Below are 14,314 nucleotides of genomic sequence, written 5' to 3' on the forward strand. Positions count from 1 at the left end.
TTGATTGAATTTGCCTATAAGTCCCTGGAAAAGAGGTATCCCTATACCCAGGGCCTGTAAATTAAATGCTACTAGTGGGCCTGCAGTGCTGCTTGCACCACCCACTGAAGTAGCCTTTCAGACCAATCTCAGGCCTGCTGGCGCAGGGCCACTATGCGCAGTTTTCTGCCACAGGGACCTGGCATTTCACTTTACTTGCCAGGCCCAGAACTCCCCGTTTACTACATGTAAGTCACCCCTAAGGCACGCCCTAGCTAGCCCTTTGGGCAGGGTGCCATGTATGTAGAAGGCAGGACATGTGCCTGTCCCGGTAGTGACAAACAGCCTAACTTGGTGTCTCACTGCTGTGAGTGCTGCCTTCTCATAGGATTGCATTAGAAATGCCCTGCCTTATGTACAAGGGGTATTGTCTGATTTATGAGGGGTAGCGAAGGCATGTTTGGTATGGTTGTAATGGTGGTAAGAAATGCTGATTACTGGTGTAGGTGTATTTTGTATTACTATTACAGAAATGCCACTTCTAGAAAGTGAGCATTTCTCTGTGCTTATGACTCTGGTGTATTGCAGCTTGTCTCCAATTCACGTCTGGGCAGACTTACAGTTGGGGCTTTGTGCATACTTTTCAGACAGCCTGTACACAGGGAGGGTGGTGGTGTCACAGAGGTGCATCTACATATTGCATAGTCTTCCTGGGCTGAGAGAATGGAGAAGAGGGGCACACCTACATTTGTAAAGGCTGTGCCCTGGCCTCGCACAATAGGGTTGTTTTCCCCCCACTGATGTTTGGAGCCTGTGCTGGAGGAGAGAAGGGGAACTCCCAGAACCAGTTGTAACTGGTTGAAACCCCCTCTCCTCCTCATTGTCAAAGACACTGTAAACTGAGTATAAGTACAAGGGAATTTTCCCCACAATTTGGACATTCTTGAGGATTGAAGAGACTTACCTGAAACTGGACACTGGACACTGCTGAAAGGACTCACCAGGACCCACCTTGGACTGCTGCTGCTGTGCTGACCTGTGGCCTGCCTGGTTACTAGGAGGAACGGCCATCATCTGCATCCCTTGTGCTGGCCTGTAGCTGTGCCCACCAGCCATGTGCTCCTTATCTTGCTGTCTCCAGGGGCAGGGTGCCATGGCCCCTGACCCCTGCAATTATCCCCTTCATGGGGAGTGCTTCTTCAGATATTTGAAGTGCTTCCTTGTGCCCCTGGCGTCTCCTGAGCACAGTTGCAAGTAAATCAATCACCGCCCTGACCCCGGATCCAAGATCTGTCCCAGCGCTTTTAAGAAGCACTCCGTTGCTGCCTGATATCACCGCCGCAGTCCAAGGGTATTTATGGTGTGCTGAGCACATCACGCTCCATCTAGTGCTTGCTCCCAGGGAACCAAAAGCAAGAAAAAAAGGAGTGAGCGCACTCCAATCATGCCCCCAGGGCGGAGCGTGCTTTACGACATGCCCCCGGGCCACCGGCAGGCCTGCTCACCATCACGGTGGAAGGGTCAGAGGATGCCAGGGGGGGGGGCCACAGAGATCGCAGGCCCCAGGAGGTGCAACCGAGAGGGTGTTGACCACCCCTCTCCCCCAGGAGCCAAACGCGGCCCCAGTTTAGTGCACAGGAGACCTGTGGGCCCTACCTTCCTCTTCTAGGCACAAAGAGTGTCTCTTTCACAAGAAACAGGTACTTTGGCTTTTAAATATCTAAATATTCCTTTTATGGGCTTTTATGGTATTTTCTTGACAAGTACATATACTTCTTTATTGTGATCCCTGACTACTGCTTATGTTGTAGAATCCTGACGTGTTCTAATGTGACAACTGCTTATTCTTGCAGAGTATTTGTAACTTGTGTAACATTTTGACAACTGCTAAGGTAGCAGGGTATTACTGATGTGTAATGTTTGGTCTAATTATGTTTTGTGCAATACAGTTTATTTTTACATAGCTCAGTGTTGTGTTTACTTTGTGGTGTACATATTGTGTCACATGTGTTGTGTGTGTTGTGCAAACTCTTTACACATTGCCTCTAAGTTAGGCCTGACTGCTCGTGCCAAGCTACTAATGGGGTGAGCAGGGGTTATGTTGGATATGTAACTCCCTTGCCCTGACTAGAGTGGGTGGCTTCTGCCTGGCTTAGGTGCATACCCTAGCCAACCTGAAACACGATTTCTAACATTGGTTATCAGCGGTGAAGATAGGACTTGCGCTTGCACAGTACCGTTGTGACTCATTTTTCCACCGCAAATTGCACTTAGTAATATACCCACATACTTAAAAAAAAATCAACCCCAATGTTCTGTTACCAGATTCGCTATTTTCCTGAGAAACTCCTGTATTCCACTTTTTTTTTACTCATTTGTTTACACCGAGCAATTAGTATTAGATTCTCAGTACTCTAATTATTCATTTACAGCACATATTCCCCACTGTATTAAAGCTACATGTAGTATCACACCAGCCATTACTCTCTTAAAGATGCAAATTCTAACACATTTCCAATCAATTCTGTTGTAGACATAGAGTTTCAAGATCACTCATACAAGTGCATGAACCAACACCCACCCGGAACCAGTAGTGCAGGAGGGATGTTAAGATAACTCCGTTAACTCCGAGAACCATAGAAGAACAGGAACACTCCTAGAGCAGGATAGAGAAAAGAACAGATAACATCTAAAGTTAGTAAGTGTCGAGGATAAGGGATGACAATTTAGGGAAAGAAACATACACAAAATACAGGAGGGATTGGGAATGTGGGAATACACCACTAAACTGTATGAGATTGACGCATCCTTGAACTTGTTTTTAGTCTGTCTTGCAAAGATGATGCCTGAGTCATTGGGTTTTTTATATAAAAGGAGCTGCCTGCGTGCAACACGACTGAGTCTGTTTTCAGTCCTGAGGGGTTGACTGTCTCCCGGTCATTAATTTGAGTAAACCTATATCATATTTCCAACGACATGTGTCTTTTTTCCGGCTAACATTTGGAAAGCCAACCAGGATTCAAGTCCAGTCTACTCCGACAGTGTCAGTTTTCAGTCCTACCGGGTTGACTGTCTCCCGGTTGTTATTTTGAGTAAACCTATATCATATTGCCAACGACCTGTGTCTTTTTTCCAGCTAGCGTTTAGCGAGCCAACCAGGATTCAAGTCCAGTCTACATCGACAGTGCCCGGAGAAACAAAGGCACGAAGTGACAAAGGCATGCCTGACTGAATAGATATGCACATAAATCAAGATAAGCAGACACCATGTTTGACTAAACCCTGTCTATTCATACGGGTGGGTTCTCCTGAGATCGTGCCGTAAGGTAGGTGAGACTGACTCTGACTCTGTATCAAATTTGATTATGTGACACATGTTTTTGTCAGTAGAGAAACAGAAGACAGGGCAGTGATGTTTTGTATTTGTGGATACTTCATATATTAATATGAAATTATGTATTACCTGGGGAAGACCAGAAGGTGGAGGACATAGTGTACACTCTGAATTGCCCAATGTTGGACACTGGAAGACCTAGGTTAACATATTACCCAGTCTTAAACTGGAGGGACTACCTTCACAGACTTGCCCACGACTGGGCAGCTAGTGGAGTCTGATGCTTTGGGAAGGAGGCAGTTGAAAGAAAAGTGTTGATAGACTTTACTCTGAGCACTGTCAGGCACTGTGGAAGGACAAGGAGATAATACAGAATTTGTTTTGAAGACGGGGACCCTTCATGAACACACAAGGAACACCTGTCAAAATTTGCATAAAAAGATAGTCAAACATTGCATGGAATGGTATAAGGAAACAAAGGACTATACCTATCCATGGCCCAAAAATGGGACCTTTGATGATAAAATAATAGATCATATATTAACATACATTTGTACTAAATACATAGCAAAGAAGAAGGAGAAAAAGGAGTGTTAGACCTAACAGCCCTAGGGTAGTCACCCCTAACGTTTTGCCTCCCTCCCCCCACTTTTTGGACACTGTTTATGCTGGTTTTTAGAATCTGCGCACTTTACCACTGCTAACCAGTGCTAAAGTGCATATGCTCTCTCCCTTTAAACATGGTAACATTGGATCATACCCAATTGGACTATTTAATTTACTTATAAGTCCCCAGTACTGTACACTATATGTGCCAACGGCCTATAGATTAAATGCTGCTAGTAAGCCTGCAGCACTGGTTGTGCCACCCACTTAAGTAGCCCCTTAACCTTGTCTCAGGCCTGCCATTGCAAGGCCTGAGTGTGCAGTTTCACTGCCAATTCAACTTGGCATTTAAAAGTACTTGCCAAGCCTAAAACGCCCCTTTTTCTACATATACGACACCCCTAAGGTATGCCCTGGGTAACCCATAGGGCAGGGTGCTGTGTAGGCAAAAGGCAGGACATGTACCTATGTAGTTTACATGTCCTGGTAGTGTAAAACTCCCAAATTTGTTTTTACACTGCTGTGAGGACTGCTTCCTTCATAGGCCAACACTGGGGCTGTCCTCATATATTGTTTGAGTGGTAGCTGTTGATCTGAAAGGATTAGGAAGCTCATATTTAGTATGGCCAGAATGGTGACATAAAATCCTGCTGACTGGTGAAGTTGGATTTAATATTACTACTTTAGAAATGTCACTTTTAGAAAGTGAGCATTTCTCTGCACTTGAATCTTTCTGTGTTACAATCCTGTCTGGCTGGGTTTAGTTGACAGCTCCTTGCACATTCACTGAGACACACCCCAAACACAGGCTACTCAGACTCACTTGCACACATCTGCATTTTGAATGGGTCTTCCTGGGCTGGGAGGGTGGAGGGCCTGCTCTCACACAAAGGACTGCCACACCCCCTACTGGGACCCTGGCAGACAGGATTAAACTGGAAGGGGACCTGGTGCCCTTCTAAGCCACTCTTTGAAGTCTCCCCCACTTCAAAGGCACATCTGTGTATATAAACAGGGGCTCTGCCCCTTCCAATTCAGACACTTCCTGGAGAAGAAACTTGTAACCAGAACCTGCATCCTGCCAAGAAGAACTGCCTGGCTGCACAAAGGACTCACCTAACTGCTTTCTGTGAAGGACTGCTGCCTAGCTGTTGCCCTGCTGCCTTGCTGCTCCCTGGCAGTGGTGAAGAAGTGCTCTCCAAGGGCTTGGATAGAGCTTGCCTCCTGTTCCCTGAAGTCTCAGGACCAAAAAGACTTTCTGTTTTGCAACTGGAACCTCTTGTGCGTCAAAAATTCAATGCACAGCTTGCTAAAAACGATGCACAGCCTGCCCCGCGGTGAAAAATTCACCACACGCCAAACCAGAATAATGCAGCCCAACTTCGCAAGGAGAAGATCGACGCAGCGCCTGCATTGTGAGTGGAACTTTCGACGCACGGCCCACTGGATTGACACACAGCTGACCTGGGACGACATGTCCCAAATTCCAGAGGGGAAATGGATGCAGCGCCTACTGTGCGGAAGAAACTTCCACGCAACGCCCACCGGGATGACGCAGCACTTGTGACTCTGCTCCACAAGCCCGGGATTCCATGCACAGACCCCGAGCATCCGAAATCCCCGCAACCCGAAGAGAACCCACGACTGAGCGCCGGAAATCGGCGCGCAGCCGTACCTGCATGGAAACTAAATAACGCATCACTGTGTGCGGCCCGAGAAATCGACACACACGCCCTTTGTTTCCACGCTTCTCCTCTGTGGCCCATTGCAGAGATTTTACACGTTAACCATGTACTTTGTGCCTAAAAGATACTTTGTTTGCTTTAAAAAGACTTAAGACACTTTATATCACTTTTCAGTGATATCTTTACATTTACTTATTGCATCTTTGATCGTTTTGACCTGTACATATCCAGATAAATATTAGATATTTTTCTAAACACTGACTGGTGTATTTTTGTGGTGCTATATTGTGTTATTGTATGATTTATTGCACAAATACTGTACTTTACACATTGCCTTCTAAGTTAAGCCTGACTGCTCAGTGCCAAGCTACCAGAGGGTGGGCACAAGATAATTTGGATTGTGTGCGACTTACACTGACTAGAGTGAGGGTCCTTGCTTGGACAAGGGGTAACCTGATTGCCAACCAAAGACCCCATTTCTAACATTGATGATCAGCGGTGAGGATAGGACTTGTATTTGTGCAGTGACATACAGTAACTGAGTATTTCACTACCTACCCACAGTTGAAGGTCAACTTGATTTTTATCTTTTTCTGCGATTTTGTTTTTCCTGTAAATATTTTGACCAAAATACTTACTCAACGTGTCTCAGGCTGGGTCTCAAGCAGGAGATTTTGACCTAGCCCTGTTGGAGAAATACACTGTCAAACAGCTGAAAGGGATATGGGAGTACCCACCCAAGGTGCCTCCAGAAAGGAGGAATTTCAAAAGGCTCTGAGGGCCCAGGGCAGAAGCCCATTCAGAGGAGGATGCTGAGGAGGAGGTGCCAGAAGATGGGCCTCCAGAGGATGTTTTGCCATTAGTGAATGTTACCACTGCAACTGTGCCCCCTGCCAAACCAGGGAGCAGTGTCTCTGATCAAAGCCTGACCACAGAGGAAAGGCGAGAGGAGAGAGAGTTTCAGTTGCAAATGGCAAGGCTAAAATTGAGGCTCAACAGGAGGAAAGGAGGGCAGAGAGAGAAGCCAAGCAAGCTGAGGATGAAAGAACAGCCAAAAAGATTGAAGCTGAAAGAGCTGAAGCTACAGTTGAGAGAGCCTTGGCTGAGAAAAAAACATTGTTGGCTCATGAACTGAGTCTCAAGGAGCTGAAGATCAAGGCGAGACAGTCTGAGTCCAGCAGTAATGGTGGCAGCATACAGGCAAGACCTGCTGGAGAAAAGAAGGTTTGTATACCCAAAAATGTGGTGCCCAATTTTGTGGTGGTGAATGACATAGATAAATGGTTAGCTACTTATGAAGTTGCACTAAGGGCTCATGAGGTTCCTGAAGGGCAATGGGGTACAGCTATGTGGAGTTATGTGCCAGCACTGGGGAGGGACACACTTCTCACACTAGACCCAAAGGATCAAAACACATACCCACTTCAGAAAGCCATTTTACTTGCCAAGTTTGGTCTGACCCCTGTGAAATACTGTCAGCGGTTCAGGGACAGCACCAAACAGTCCACACAAACATGGGTAGATTTCTTTGACTTTTTCAGTAAGGCACTGAATGGATGGTTGCTAGGCAGCAAAGTAGATGATTATAAAGGGTTATATGACTTGATTCTGAGAGAGCATAGGCTCAATATTTCTTTTACAGAGTTGTGGCAGCACTTGGTAGATAGTAAGCTGACCGACCCCAGGAAGCTTGCTGAGGAGGCGGACCACTGGGTTAGCACCAGAGTGCCCAAAAAGGCATCTGGAGGGACTCCCACAAAGGTGGTCAGGGTTCCCAACAGAAGAAAGAGGGGGGAGGACTTATAGAAAAGGAGTTCTAAAAAGGCCCCCAAAAGAATTCTGGGGGGTTGGATGCCATTCCTCTTCTAGGTTTGCAAAGAAGCCAGGGTATTTTGATAAAACATTAGGGAAATTAATTCCCTAATGCTTAGAGTGCTACCAGCATGGACACTCCTAGAGCCTCAAGAGGGCACAGTCCACCACTGGACAGACACCTGGGTTGGCTAGTGTAGCGCTCGGGGGAGACAGTTCCAGTTAGCTTTGGGAAGCAGGCAGAGGTTTCCCTAGTGTCCATGGGAGAAACCGAGATGGTGCCTGTAGCCTACATGTCAGGAAATACTTCAAAGTATAGGCAGTGGGTCACCATTGATGGGCAAAGTGTGGTGGCTCTGCGTGACAAAGGAGCCAATATGACTACTGCCAAGAGTCAGCTGGTATCATCAGAGAAGATAGTCCCACATACATTCCACCAGGTCATAGTCGCTGACAATCGCAAGAGTCACCTATAGGTGGCTCTGGTTCCCTTTGAGTGGGGGGGAAGTCTCTGGTACTCTGAAAGTAGTTGTGAGTCCTGCCATGCCTGTAAATTGTCTGTTAGGCAATGATCTTGAGCATACTGCCTGGAAAGAGGTAGAACTCAGATCCCACCTGGAGATATTAGGTTTGCCTGAGTGGGTCTGCATGACCACACGGTCCTTGGCTGCCCAGGAAGGGAGTCAAGGGCGTCTGGAGCCTGGAACAATGGCCCAGACAGCTGCAAAGAGGAAAGGCAAGAGGCGCAGGAAACCCACCTCAGATGTTCCCACGGTGGTGGACGGGCACCTGCGGAGGAGGAGGCCCCTGAGCCAACTGGGGAAGACATAGCTGACCTGGGTAACCTACCTGAACTTGCTGGCTGGCAAGCAGAGGGTGGGCCAACCAGGGCAGAATTCTGCAAAGCACAGAAGGAATGCCCCACCATTGAGGGTCTGAGGCAACAGGCCACAGCCCAAGCAGCAGGTGACGCCTCTGGCACTCACCATATTTACTAGGAGAATGATCTCCTTTACAGTGAGCCTAAGGTTCCAGGTCCTGGGGCAGCATGTGTGCTGGTGGTCCCCCAGTGTTACCGGGCCTTCCTACTGGGTCTGGCTCAGGACATTCCCCTGGCAGGACATCTGGGCCAAGACAAGACCTTTAACAGGCTTGTCACCCACTTCCATTGGCCCAAAATGAGGTTAGCCTCAGATAGTTTCTGCAGAGCTTGCCCCACCTGCCAGGCTAGTGGGAAGACAGGGAAAAAGCTTAAGGCTCCCCTGCTCCCATTCCCCATAGTTGGCACCCCCTTTGAAAGGGTGGACATCGACATTGTTGGTCCCTTGGGCCCCAAAACTGCCTTGGGCAACAGGTTTATCCTGGTTTTGGTGGACCATGCCACCTGCTATCCAGAGGCAATCCCTCTGAGAACAGTGACTGCACCGGTGGTGACCAGAGCCCTGTTGGGAATAATTACCCGTGAGGGATTCCCTAAGGAGGTTGTGTCTGACAGGGGCACAAACATCATGTCTGCGTACATGAAGTCCATGTGCGATGAGTGTGGGGTGACCTACCGGTTTACCACCCCTTAACATTCTCATTTCAATGTGCTTGTTGAGAGATTCAACAAGACCCTGAAGGGCATGACTAATGGCCTGACTGAAGCCATGAGGCGTAAGTGGGATGTCCTCTTACCATGCCTGTTGTTTGCTTACAGAGAGGTGCCCCAGAAAGGGGTGGTGTTCAGCCCCTTTGAGCTTCTCCATGGTCACCCTGTCAGGGGACCTCTAAGCATTGTTAAAGAGGGCTGGGAGAAAGCTCCTAAGACACCTCCCCAGGATGTGGGCAGCCACATGCTGGCCCTCTGCAACCAAACCCAACACTTCTGGAAGAAGGCCAAGAGTAACCTCGAAGCCAGTCAAGAGGTGATGAAGGAGTGGTATGACCGGAAGATCACTCACCTGGAGACAAGGTTTGGGTGATGGAGCCAGTAGACCCCAGGGCTCTCCAGGACTACTGGACTGGCCCCTTTGAGATCTGAGATCAAGGAGCGTAAAGGGGAGGCCACTTACCTACTGGACCTCAAGACCCCTAGGCACTCCCTAATGGGTCCTCCATCACAACAGGCTCAAACCTCACTTTTTGAGGTCTGAGATCAGTATGCTCCTGGTCACAGATGAGGGCATGGAGAAGAGAGTGAACCTCTCCCCGACCTTCTCTCTGCCAAAGAAGGTGATGGGTCAGTGGAGGGTGTCATTCTCTCTGACTCCCCGACTCTAAACCAGAGAGGAGACTGCTATAAGCTATTAAAGCAGTTCTCCTCCCTATTCTCCCTTGCTCCTGGACTGACCCACCTATGTGTTCATGACATTGACACAGGTGACAGTCCCCTTGTGAAGAACAAAATGTACAGGTTATCGGATAAGGTGAAGGCCAGCATCAAGGAGGAGGTCTCCAAGATGTTGACTTTATGGGCTATTGAGAAATCCAATAGTTCCTGGGCCAGCCCTTGGTGCTCATTCCTAAGGCTGCTGCCCCCGGTGCAAAGCCAGAACTCAGGTTCTGTGTGGACTACCGGGGTCTCAACTCAGTCACATGGACTGATGTTCACCCCATCCCCCGGGGCGATGAGCTCATTGACAGACTAGGCGCTGCCAAGTTCCTGAGTACGTTTGATCTTACTTCAGGGTACTGGCAGATCACCCTGACTGAGGGGACCAAAGAGAGATCAGCATTTTCTACACCTGATGGCAATTACCAGTTCCGGGTGATGCCATTTGGGTTGAAAAATGCCCCGCTACCTTCCAACGGTTGGTTAACGGGGTCCTAGCTGGCAAGGATGCCTACTGTGCAGCCTACCTGGATGACATAGCTGGCTACAGTTTTAGCTGGGAGGAACACCTGCTCCACCTGAAGGAGGTGCTTCAGGCTCTGCAATAGGCAGGCCGGACCATCAAGGCTAGTAAGTGCCAGATTGGGCAGGGTTCCGTGGTGTACTTGGGACACCTAGTAGATGGTGTCAAGGTGCAGCCACTCCAGGCCAAGATTGGAACTATCAAGGCCTGGCAACCACCTAGAACACAGACTGAAGTGAGAGCCTGTTTAGGCCTCACTGGATATTACCGCAGATTCGTCAAGGGCTATGGTACCACTCTGTCACCCTTGACAGAACTCACTTCCAAGAAACATCCTAGGTTGGTGAATTGAACAGAAGCTTGTCAGAAAGCCTTTGATTCTCTGAAGGAAGCCATGCGCACGGCCCCCGTACTCAAGGCCCCCAACTTCTCCCAGGAATTTATTGTGCAGACAGATGCTTCAGAGCATGATATAGGGGCTGTTCCAGCACAGATAAATCAGGAGGGCTCAGACCAACCAGTAGCCTTTATTAGCAGAAGGCTATTACCACAGGAACAGAGGTGGAGTGCTATTGAGAGAGAAGCATTTGCTTTGGTCTGGGCACTGAAGAAGTTAAGACCATACCTGTTTGGGACTCACTTCCGGGTTCAGACAGACCACAGGCCCCTCAGATGGCTCATGCAGATGAGGGGTGAGAATCCAAATCTCTTGAGGTGGTCCATTTCCCTACAGGGGATGGACTTAACGGTGGAGCATTGCCCGGGGATTGACCACGCCAATGCTGATGGTCTCTCCAGATACTTCCACCTTAGCGATGAGAGCTCCCAGGAGGTTGGATAGCTCTCCCCACTTTCAGCTGTGAGGAACGCATGTTCGACCTGACAGCCTTAGGGTGGTCACCCCTAACTTTTTGCCTGCCTCCACCCACATTTTGGACACTGTTTTTACAGGTTTTTAGACTCTGCACACTTTACAACTGCTAACCAGTGCAAAAGTTCAAATGCTCTCTCCCTTTAAACATGGTAACATTGGATCGTACCCAATTGGACTATTTAATTTACTTACAAGCCCCTGGTACTGTGCACTATATGTGCCCAGGGCCTGTAGATTAAATGCTACTAATGGGCCTGCAGCACTGATCGTGCCACCCACTTAAGTAGCTCCTTAACCTTGTCTCATGCCTGCCATTGCAAGGCCTGTGTGTGCAGTTTCACTGCCAATTCGACTTGGCATTTAAAAGTACTTGCCAACCTTAAAACTCCCCTTTTTTCTACATATGTCACCCCTAAGGTGTGCCATAGGTAATACGCTAACATTGGGGATACCCTCATATACTGTTTGAGTGGTAGTTGCTGATCTGAAAGGACTAGGAAGGTCATATTTAGTATGTTAAGAATGGTGATATAAAATCCTGCTGACTGGTGAAGTTGGATTTAATATTACTATTTTAGAAATGCCGCTTTTAGAAAGTGAGCATTTCCCTGCACTTAAATCCTTCTCTGCCTTACAATCCACGTTTGGCTGGGTTTAGTTGACAACTTCCTTGTACATTCACTCAGACACACCCCAAACACAGGATACTCAGCCTCACTTGCATACATCTGCATTTTTAATGGGTCTTCCTGTGCTAGGAGGGTGGAGGGACTGACACTTACATGTCAAAGCACTGTAGCCTGCCCTCACACAAAGGACTGTCACACCACCTACTGTGACCCTGGCAGACAGGATTGAACTGAAAGGGGTCCATGTACACATCTAAGCCACTCTTTGAAGTCTCCCCCACTTCAAAGACACTTTTGGGTATTTAAACAGGGCCTCTGCCCCTACCACCTCAGACACTTCCCGGAGAAGTAAACCTAAACCAGAACCTGCATCCTGCCAAGAAGATAGGCAAAACTAGATCACCTGTCTCACCTGTGTGCTTTCTGTGAAGGACTGCAGCCTTGTTGTTGCCCTGCTGCATGGCTGCTCTCTGGCTGTGTTGAAGAAGTGCTTTCCAAGGGCTTGGATAGAGCTGGCCTCCTGTTCCCCTAAGTTCCAGGACCAAAAAGACTTCATCTCTACAAGAAGGAGTCCTTGTGCGGCACAATTCGATGCACATCCTGCCAGGAACGACGCCCAGCCCGCATTGCGGTGAAAAATTCAACACACGCCGAACCGGAATGACACAGCCTGACTTTGCAACAAGAAGATCAACGCAGTGCCAGCATAGCGACCGGAAATTCAATGCATGGTCCACTGGATTGAAGCACAGCCAAGCTGGAATGACGCAGCCCGACTTCCAGAGAGGAATTAATGTAACGTCTGCAGTGCGGTAAAAATTTCCATGCAACGCCCATCGGATCGACGCAGCCCCTGTGACTTCATCCTGTCAGCGCCAGAAATCCACGCATCGTCCCAGGGGCGTCCGAAAAACCCGCAACCCAAAGAGGATCCCGACCGAGGAGCAGAAATCGACGCAAAGCCGTCCCTGCGTAAAAACTAAACAACTCATTGCCGTGTGCGGCCTGTGAAATCGGTGCATACCCCCTTTGTTTCCATGCATCTCCTCCTCTGGGGTTCTTTGTGGAGATTTTGCACACAAACCATGTATTTTGTGCTTGAAAGAGACATTTGTTGCTTTTTAAAGACTAAAGACACTCCACATCACTTTTACAGTGATATCTCAACATACTTATTGCATTTTTATCGTTTTGACCTGCATCTTATCAGATAAATATTATATATTTTTCTGAACACTGTGTGGTGTATTTTTCTGTGGTGCTATACTGTGCTATTGCATGATTTATTGCACAAATACTTTACACATTGCCTTCTGAGTTAAGACTGACTGCTCAGTGCCAAGCTACCAGAGGGTGGGCACAGGATAATTTGCATTGTGTGTGATTTACCCTGATTAGAGTTAGGGTCCTTGCTTGGACGGGGGTAACCTGACTACCAACCAAAGACCCTATTTCTACCAATGTGATTCTGAGCATATCACTGAAATAAAATAGTAAATGTAATACAATTGTAAATATGTGTAATCTGATGTCATTTGCATAATCATCTAATGTAGTGCTCTCTTGCTATTTAGCTAGATTTGCCCTTTCTAAATATAAATACATACAAAATGTATGGTGTAAAAGATGTATGCAAGCCTAGAAATGGAGGGATGGTGGGCTAAATGCAGAAATCAATCAGTAAAACTCGATATTAGGTGAAGGGTGGATGGAGCTGGATGTGTGTCATAAACAATGTGCTTATTGTTTCTAAACATCTTTGACCCTGAGAAGCACGGTAGAATGCATGTCTGAATGAGGTAGTACTATGGCTACGTATGTTTAGTGCACAAAACCTAGGTCCTGCCAGCCAGCCAGCCAGGAGAAGGAGTGGCTGATGGGAATTTATGCAACAACTACCATTTGATCTTCAACAGCTTTGTCCGCACACTGGAAATAATGCACTTGATATTGCCTTTCACCTTTAATCTGTTGCAGTATCCTGACGACACCACATCAAGTACTGTAGGAAGAAGTGCAGGTAACAGAAAAATATGAGCAGAAAAACAATAAATATGAGTGCTCTCTCTCACCTGTCATCAAAGCCAATGCATGGTGCCCCTAGAAGTACCCCGAAGCAGGAGCCAGGGGAGATCATTAAGCCTCAGATCTACTAGCTATCAAGATTAAAACCTCAATTCAGGGTGGTTTAGGGGGCAGTAGCACGAGAGCTGCATACCCACAAGAAACGCTACATTGAGTAGCATTCTGCCACACTGGGGACGCCTTGCCACATCAGCAAACAAAAAATATATGTAAAGGAAAACTTTTGCTGAATTAAATAAACTACTGGAATTAATGAGGGGAATACGTCATGACTTTTTTTTTTCTTTGTGGTATTCTACAAGAGATTTATGTCAAAAATCAGCTTAACCCCCTCCAAAACAAGTCTGACCTAAAACATCAGGTCACACTCTAATAGATGACAGTGAGAGAGCGTAGCTTATATAATCTATATTAACATGAAATGTTTATGAACTAATGTACAATAATGCTGCATAGAAACTGTATTAACATGT

This window comes from Pleurodeles waltl, chromosome 4_1 (assembly GCF_031143425.1).
Source record: "Pleurodeles waltl isolate 20211129_DDA chromosome 4_1, aPleWal1.hap1.20221129, whole genome shotgun sequence".
NCBI classification, from domain to species: Eukaryota; Metazoa; Chordata; class Amphibia; order Caudata; family Salamandridae; genus Pleurodeles; species Pleurodeles waltl.